This window comes from Cricetulus griseus, assembly GCF_003668045.3.
Source record: "Cricetulus griseus strain 17A/GY chromosome 1 unlocalized genomic scaffold, alternate assembly CriGri-PICRH-1.0 chr1_1, whole genome shotgun sequence".
NCBI classification, from domain to species: Eukaryota; Metazoa; Chordata; class Mammalia; order Rodentia; family Cricetidae; genus Cricetulus; species Cricetulus griseus.
Genome location: NW_023276807.1, coordinates 45891821 through 45898783, shown reverse-complemented (window position 1 = coordinate 45898783; position 6963 = coordinate 45891821). Strand labels below are relative to the sequence as shown.

At 38.6% G+C, this 6963-nt stretch overlaps 1 pseudogene; it reads left to right on the top strand.

Annotated features, from left to right (window-relative positions):
• Positions 1 to 4378: 4378 nt before the first annotated feature.
• Positions 4379 to 5229, top strand: LOC100773867 (annotated as a pseudogene).
• The last annotated feature ends 1734 nt before the right edge of the window (positions 5230 to 6963 follow it).

The following is a 6963-nucleotide window of genomic DNA, read 5'->3' as shown; positions in this document are numbered from 1 at the left end:
ATCAGGGGAAACAAAGGCAGGAACTCAAGGCAGAAAACTGGAGATAGGAACTCAGGCAGAAAATTAGAGGAATCCATCCCACCAGTTCACTGTCCACATAAAACAGCTCAGCAGTGGCAGAAGCCCCCGAGTTTCTCCGTAATTCTTGCCTGTCCATTGATACTTCCATTTGCAGACACAGCGAGTCATTCTTACTTTGGAAGTTGATAATTGCAATATCTGTGCTTTGCACATTAGATGACATTTCATGGACTTTCTCGTTGTCTTCTGGCATGCATGCACACACACACAGTCAAATACACAATGTATATGTATATATGGCAGTTTGATGCTATGTCAAATTAACTAAACAATAGAATTATGTTCTCTCACAGACCTATGACCCATCATCATGGACTTTTGAGAGAGTTTACAATACCAGGAATGGGGTTCCTCCTGGATAATAAACCTCAAATAAAGAATGTTGGTTATCCATGTAATAGTCATGCCACTATTCCACAAATGGACACATCTTGCTTGGCAGAATAGCATTGTAGTTCATACAGTTCACAGATGGATAAAACCATTGGTAATTGTCTCTTCACCCTTAGTATGCTGTATATCAACTTCTAGCAATGTGGAAAGTGGCCATCAAGGAATAGGTTATCAGGTCATTTCCAGTCTTTCTTTAAATAACATAGCCAAGGTGTTTGGCATTTTTACATTAGTGTCTTAGCTTCTATTTATAATGAACAACTAATAGAGTTGGAAAGAACTTCTCTTGTTTTGTGCAGGAAATGATAGGGCAAACGAGAGAAGAATAACCAAAATGAAGAGGTTATGAAAAAGATATATGAAAACCCAAATACTATTACCAAACAGAAATTTTAGAAGGGGGATGCCCAGCATGACTGAGAATAAAGCTTCTCATTGAAGCTTTGGACTATTAAACACAAACTCAATGCCAAGTGTGTGATTCCTGAAACTTCTGTTCATATGCAAGGCATTGTTAGATTATCTGTACCACAGCCTATAAGTCATTCTAATAAATCCCCTTTATATATAGATAGAGATTCATTCTATAAATTCTGTTACACTAGAGAACTCTTACTAACACATACATGCAGACATCCATTTCCCACAACACTAAAGATTACAGATGCTATCTTCCTTTTAGTGTACATGTTTAACACCTATCAAAAAGCAGGTGACTGTAATTGCAATATGACACATTTTAAAAATCCATTCCTCTGTTGTTGGACACCTAGAGGATATTTGGACACTATTGTGAATAATTTTGTAATACACATTGATGTGCAAGTATTTCTGAGATATGTTAACTTAGAGTACTTGGGTAAATACTAAATGGTAGTATATGGGTTATATGATAGCCATATTTTTGATTCATAAGCACATTTCTCTCTTGATTTTGGCTACCAGTGGTCTTCTGAGTTTTGTCCTTGAGTGTTAAGATCATTTATCAAACCAAATTAGTAGTAATGGTGTGAAAAAGTAAAAAGTTCTGTCTTAACAATCCTTTGCTCAAAATCCTCCAATGCCTTCCTCTCTCAGAATGCAAAACAAGTTCTCTATGATGGTTTGCTAGAATATGAACATTCTGTAACTCCTTCCATATTTGTGACCTAATTTTTCTTCACTCTTTCCTCTGCTCAGCTATGGTACTTTTCTTTCTGTTGATGCAGCACCTCAGACACCCTCCCCGAGAACCTTATAAAACATACTTACTCTGTGAGGACCATGTCATTTATTATGTAAGACAGCTGTCATGCTATAAAGGCTAGGTGACATGCTAGATAATATAGACAAGACCAAACAGGTGAAAGGCAGATAAGCTGGAAGTGCTGAGAGGGGAAAGTGAATGGGTGTGTGTTGGGTGTTTGGGAGTCCCACTACAAACCAAGATGCTATCTTCAATTGATACCTCCTGAAAAAAAGAAAAGCAGTTTTCTTCAGTGGAGTCTCAGTGCAAGCCCTGTGACCAGTAGTAGTTGGCTAACATGAAACAAAGTCAATGATATTTTTGTTTACTATTTCCTTCATTGTGCTTTGTTTTGGTTTTTTTCTTTTCTTATTACTATTTTGCTTCTTTGTTTTTGTTTCTGTTTGTGTGTGTGTGTGTTTCTTGACTTTTTTTTAATTGAAGAGAGAGAAAGAACATAAAGTTGGGTGGGGAGATATTTGGGAGGTAAGGGAGGATCTGTGAGGAATTGGGGGGAGAGAGGAAAACACAGTCATAGCACATTGTATAAAAATAATTAAAAGAGAAAGAAAGAAACAAAAACACACATTTTCTCACAGAAACATTTTCTTAATATAAATTGCCAGTACATATTACCCTTAATTAATTTTCTGTCCTATTTACCACATTAGCACTTACTGCCAAGCTATATCTAAAATTAAACTTAATTTGTATATATTGTATATTATACCTATTGTATTTAATAAATGTAAAACTATAACTATAATATATTATTTATATTTAATTTAGTCACCCTCATAATTAAAATGTAAGATCCATGACAAAGCACTGCTTTTTTAGTTAGTATTTTCTTTCCATTATTTCTAAGACAGTCGAGAATATGGAATAACATTTATTATACATATTAATAAAATGAAAATCTCTCAACATTTCCTAGTGTCAGATTTCTATTTAAACCTATAATGGTTCCATCAATTACGGTATTGCTTTTCTTTCTCTCCTCTATTCTTCCCCTGACTCATTCTTCCAGAGATTCACAAGGATAAACCCAACTTAGAATCTAAGCAATAGTGGAGAGGCTATAATAAATGCCCTTCCTCTATAATGAGATTGATGACTACCTTAAATGTCATCCTAGAGCCTTCATCCAGTAGCTGATGGAAGCAGAAGCAAAGATTCACACCTAAGCACTGAGCCAAACTTCTGGAATCTAGTTGTAGAGAGAGAGGAATGATGAGCAAAGGGGTCAAGACCATGCTTGGGAAACCCACAGAAACAGCTGAACTGAGCAAGTGGGAGCTCAGGGACCCCAGTCAGATACCTGAGGAACCAGCATAAGACCAAACCAAACCCCTGAACAAGGGTGTGGGTGTCAGTTGGGGGGTCTGGGAAGTCTATGGGACCTCTGACAGTGTTACCAGTATTTATCCCTAGTGCATGAATGGGCTTTGGGAGACCATTCCCCCATGGAGGGATGCTCTCTCAGCCTAGATACATGGGTGAGGGCCTGGGCCCTGCCCCAAATGATGTGACAGACTTTAATTATCAGGGAACTGGGAGTGATATGTAAAATAAGATTATTTCTAATTTAAATTAAAAATAAAACAAAATAAAATGAAACTCTCCAAAGCTCTTATTTTTTAATTTTTTAAATTCTTTAATTACCACTCATATTTACATATCCATACCCCATTCCCCCACTCTCCCATCCTCCCATGTTCCCCACTAACCCCCAACCCATCTCCAAAGCTCTTCTTAACTATTCATACTCTAGCCATGCTCATTTTCTCTGCCTCAAGAAAGCATAATAAAATTTAAGAAGGGAAAAAATTTCAATAAAAATATCACCCCTACTCACTCAGCTATTCTCCAAGTATTCATTGGCATTTCATATATCCCTGGTTTATTTTCTGATCATTGTCATAGTGGCACTTCTAATTCAGTAATACATGTACACTTTTCCAAGGTTTACATATACTAATATGCTTTCCACTTTATTGTCTCTATTTCACCATATCACCCATCTGAATTTTATCTTCACCATTCACTCAGTGCCTCACATAAACATCACCAATGAACTCCATACAGCAAATACCTATTCAAGTATTTCCCAATAATTACTCTTATAGTTTTATACTATCACACAGAAATACCCTTCCTGATATTTCTCTTGCCTTTGTAGCACTATATTCCTAGTGGTTTTGGTCAACTTTATGATTCTGTCCTATTTTTCTTAACATCCTTAAACAAATAATTCTTTAGCTGGTGTATCAAATTCCTGGTCCTGTAAGTTTCTGTGTTTCATGATTTTCTCATAAACACAGTGTGCATAATTTATCATGTATTTCAGCAACTCTTTTGTTTCAGTCTCCTCCTGATAAGTTACTCTTAATCTGATATATCCTCAGCAGAGGGAAGAAATGTCATCTTCCCTGAGGGTATCACATTTTTAGGAGAAATGTTATTTCTCTAAATTATGTCTCACAGATAGAGTCACAGAAAGTGTCAAAAGTCTTTATGAAGATGAGAACAACAACTGTACATCTGCAATTGTATCCCTGTACAGTCTCAATAATAGGAAGATATTAGAGAAAGAAATTTTGAATATTATTCCTCTATCTTGGGTGGGACTTTAAAAGAGTAAAGTATTTCTTTTAAGAAGATTCTCGAGTCTCCAGGATGGCTGCGTGGGGAAGGAGGCGTCTGGGTCCGTGCCGAGAGAGGGAAAACAACAGCATTTGTAATGAAGAACATCAGACTCTGAACCGTAACCTGAATTCTTGTCCAAAATTGAGCATTCTGACGGCGATCATGGCAGATTGCCGTTTGTCCTGCTGGCCTCTTTGAGGCACACTTACCCATCTAGGAAAGCAGAGCCGGTATCTGTATTCTGCCATCTGTGTGCCAGCCTGGACCAGCTCTAACATAGCCCTGCCTATCCTTTCTTGGGCTATTTGGTACTGCTCTTAGGGCCTCTGAGCATCCCTGAGAGCTCCACGATTGTTGGAACGGTTAGCCTGTCAGTCACCGACTGCTACATAGTGCATGAAATCTACAGTGGGGAGAATGCCCAGGACCAGTTTGAGTATGAGCTGGAGAGGCGCTGGAAGCCCAGTACAAGTAAATTGTGATAGAGCCCACACGAATTGGAGATGAGGCAGCATGTTGGATCACCGTGGGCAATTGCCTGCACAAGACTGCCGTGTTGGCTGGCACTGGCTGCCTCTTCACCCTATTGGCATTGCCCCTGGATTACTCACACTACCTCTCCCCACCCACTGGTGTGCTGAGCTGAGCCTGGCCTGCTGTACCCTCTATGGGATCTCCTGGCAGTTTGACCCTTGCTGCAAGTACCAGGTGGAGTATGATGCCTATAAACTGTCCTGCCTGCCTCTGCACAGGTTCACCTCCTCCACACCAGTGGTGCTGGTTCGGAAGGAGGACCTGCACAGAAAGAGACTGCACAACACAAAAGCACTGGCAGCCTGGTGCAATGTGTAAAGAAGGTTTATGAGCTCTACGCTGTATGACTGCAGGAGAGTGGGATGTGAAGCAGAACCACAGGGCCCACAGGACTCAGATCCCTACAGCAACACCTTGGGTTTCCTCGGTGAAGCAATAGCACCTGGGAAAGTGGTTGGTTAATACTTATTATTTTTAAACAAAAATAACATGGGTATGCCAGGGGTTTATTCAGCTCATTACACGAAGATGTCTCTTTCCATAAGCCAGGAGTGGGTCCCAGGCTGTAGAAGTCTGACTAGGCAATGGAATATGGATGGAGCCAACGCTACTTACTGAGGGGTGTGAACTTGCTGTGGGGTTGTCTTAAGGATATTGTTTAACTATACCATTCAGAAGCCAACCAGAAGCTGTTGACCATTACTATTATGAGAATTTTAAAAAAAGAATAATCTCTACATTTTACTCAATACGGTATTCTGAATAAGTGTAAAATGTGTATTTTTTACTTCCTTTTCTCATAGGGATTTCATTATTTTACCTTCAGTTACACTTAACCCTCATTACCATTCCTTAGAGAAAAAAGATAGTGTAATTTTATTAAATGGTTTCTTTTAAGGAGATGTGATGTGTATTCCAAAACTAATGTCTTTAAAACTGAAAAATTACAGCCTGGTTATCCTTTGATCTACACCTAATATCCACTTATGTGTGAGTACATACCATGTTTGTCTTTCTGGATCTGGGTTACCTCACTCAGGATGAATTTTTTTCTAGTTCCATTCATTTGCCTGCAAATTTCATGATTGTACTAGAAGTTGCCGTTAAAGTTTTCAAAGGAAGTGAGCAACCAACATTCTTACCCAGTTACACCTATGAACCAGCATGGTACCATAACCCTAAGGGTATAGTAATGGCATGCATGCCTTGATGGTTACCAACAGATCTCTAAGAGGACTAAGACTGCTCAATCAGATGAATACTATTCCTGGTACTGGAAACCCAGCTAAATACTTAGTACTGGTAAAGTCATAGATCTTAGAGGAGAACCAAAAACTACCACCATAATAAACCAATCTAATACCTAACTATATTCTAAATATTTATCTTTATGCTTATAGAACTACCCCTTGTTAAGGAAACTTCTCTTTGCAACAGAGGAAGATCACTACAGAAAACTACAACCAATTGCAATGCAGAGTTGCATAACGTAGTAGCAGCGGATACATCTATAAAATACTCCTGTATCTAAGGCTCAGAAAACAGTACAAAAGAGAGGGGCAGGAGGATTGTAAGAACCAGTGGGAAGAGGAAGTTTGCTGTGAGATTGTCTCTTAGACATGCCAGAGGCCACACGCATATGGTCTCATCAACATGACTGCCTAAATTTGAGCAAAAGCAATAGTTAGAAATGCTTAAACTAGACAGAGCAAAGCCCAGGATGCTTCAACCCTACACAAAGAAGCACAGGCAACTGTGGAAAGCAGATAGTGGAAGAAATAGTATTCCCTAAGGAAGAACATGCCAATTTGCTATCCAATACCAAATGGTCACCCTTGAAAACATTCATAGAAGTAACATACAGACAGAGCAGGTTATATTTAGGAATGTATGTCTATATACATATCATATCAACATATCAACAAAGAATTTGAATTTAAAAGAGAGCAAGAGAGGGTATATGGAAGATATGAGGGAAGAAAAGGAAGAGGGGAATGATGCAATTATATTACAATCTCAAAAATAAAAGAAACTAAAAGGCAAATGGGAAGAGAGAATCCAGCATGGAAAGGCACTAGATT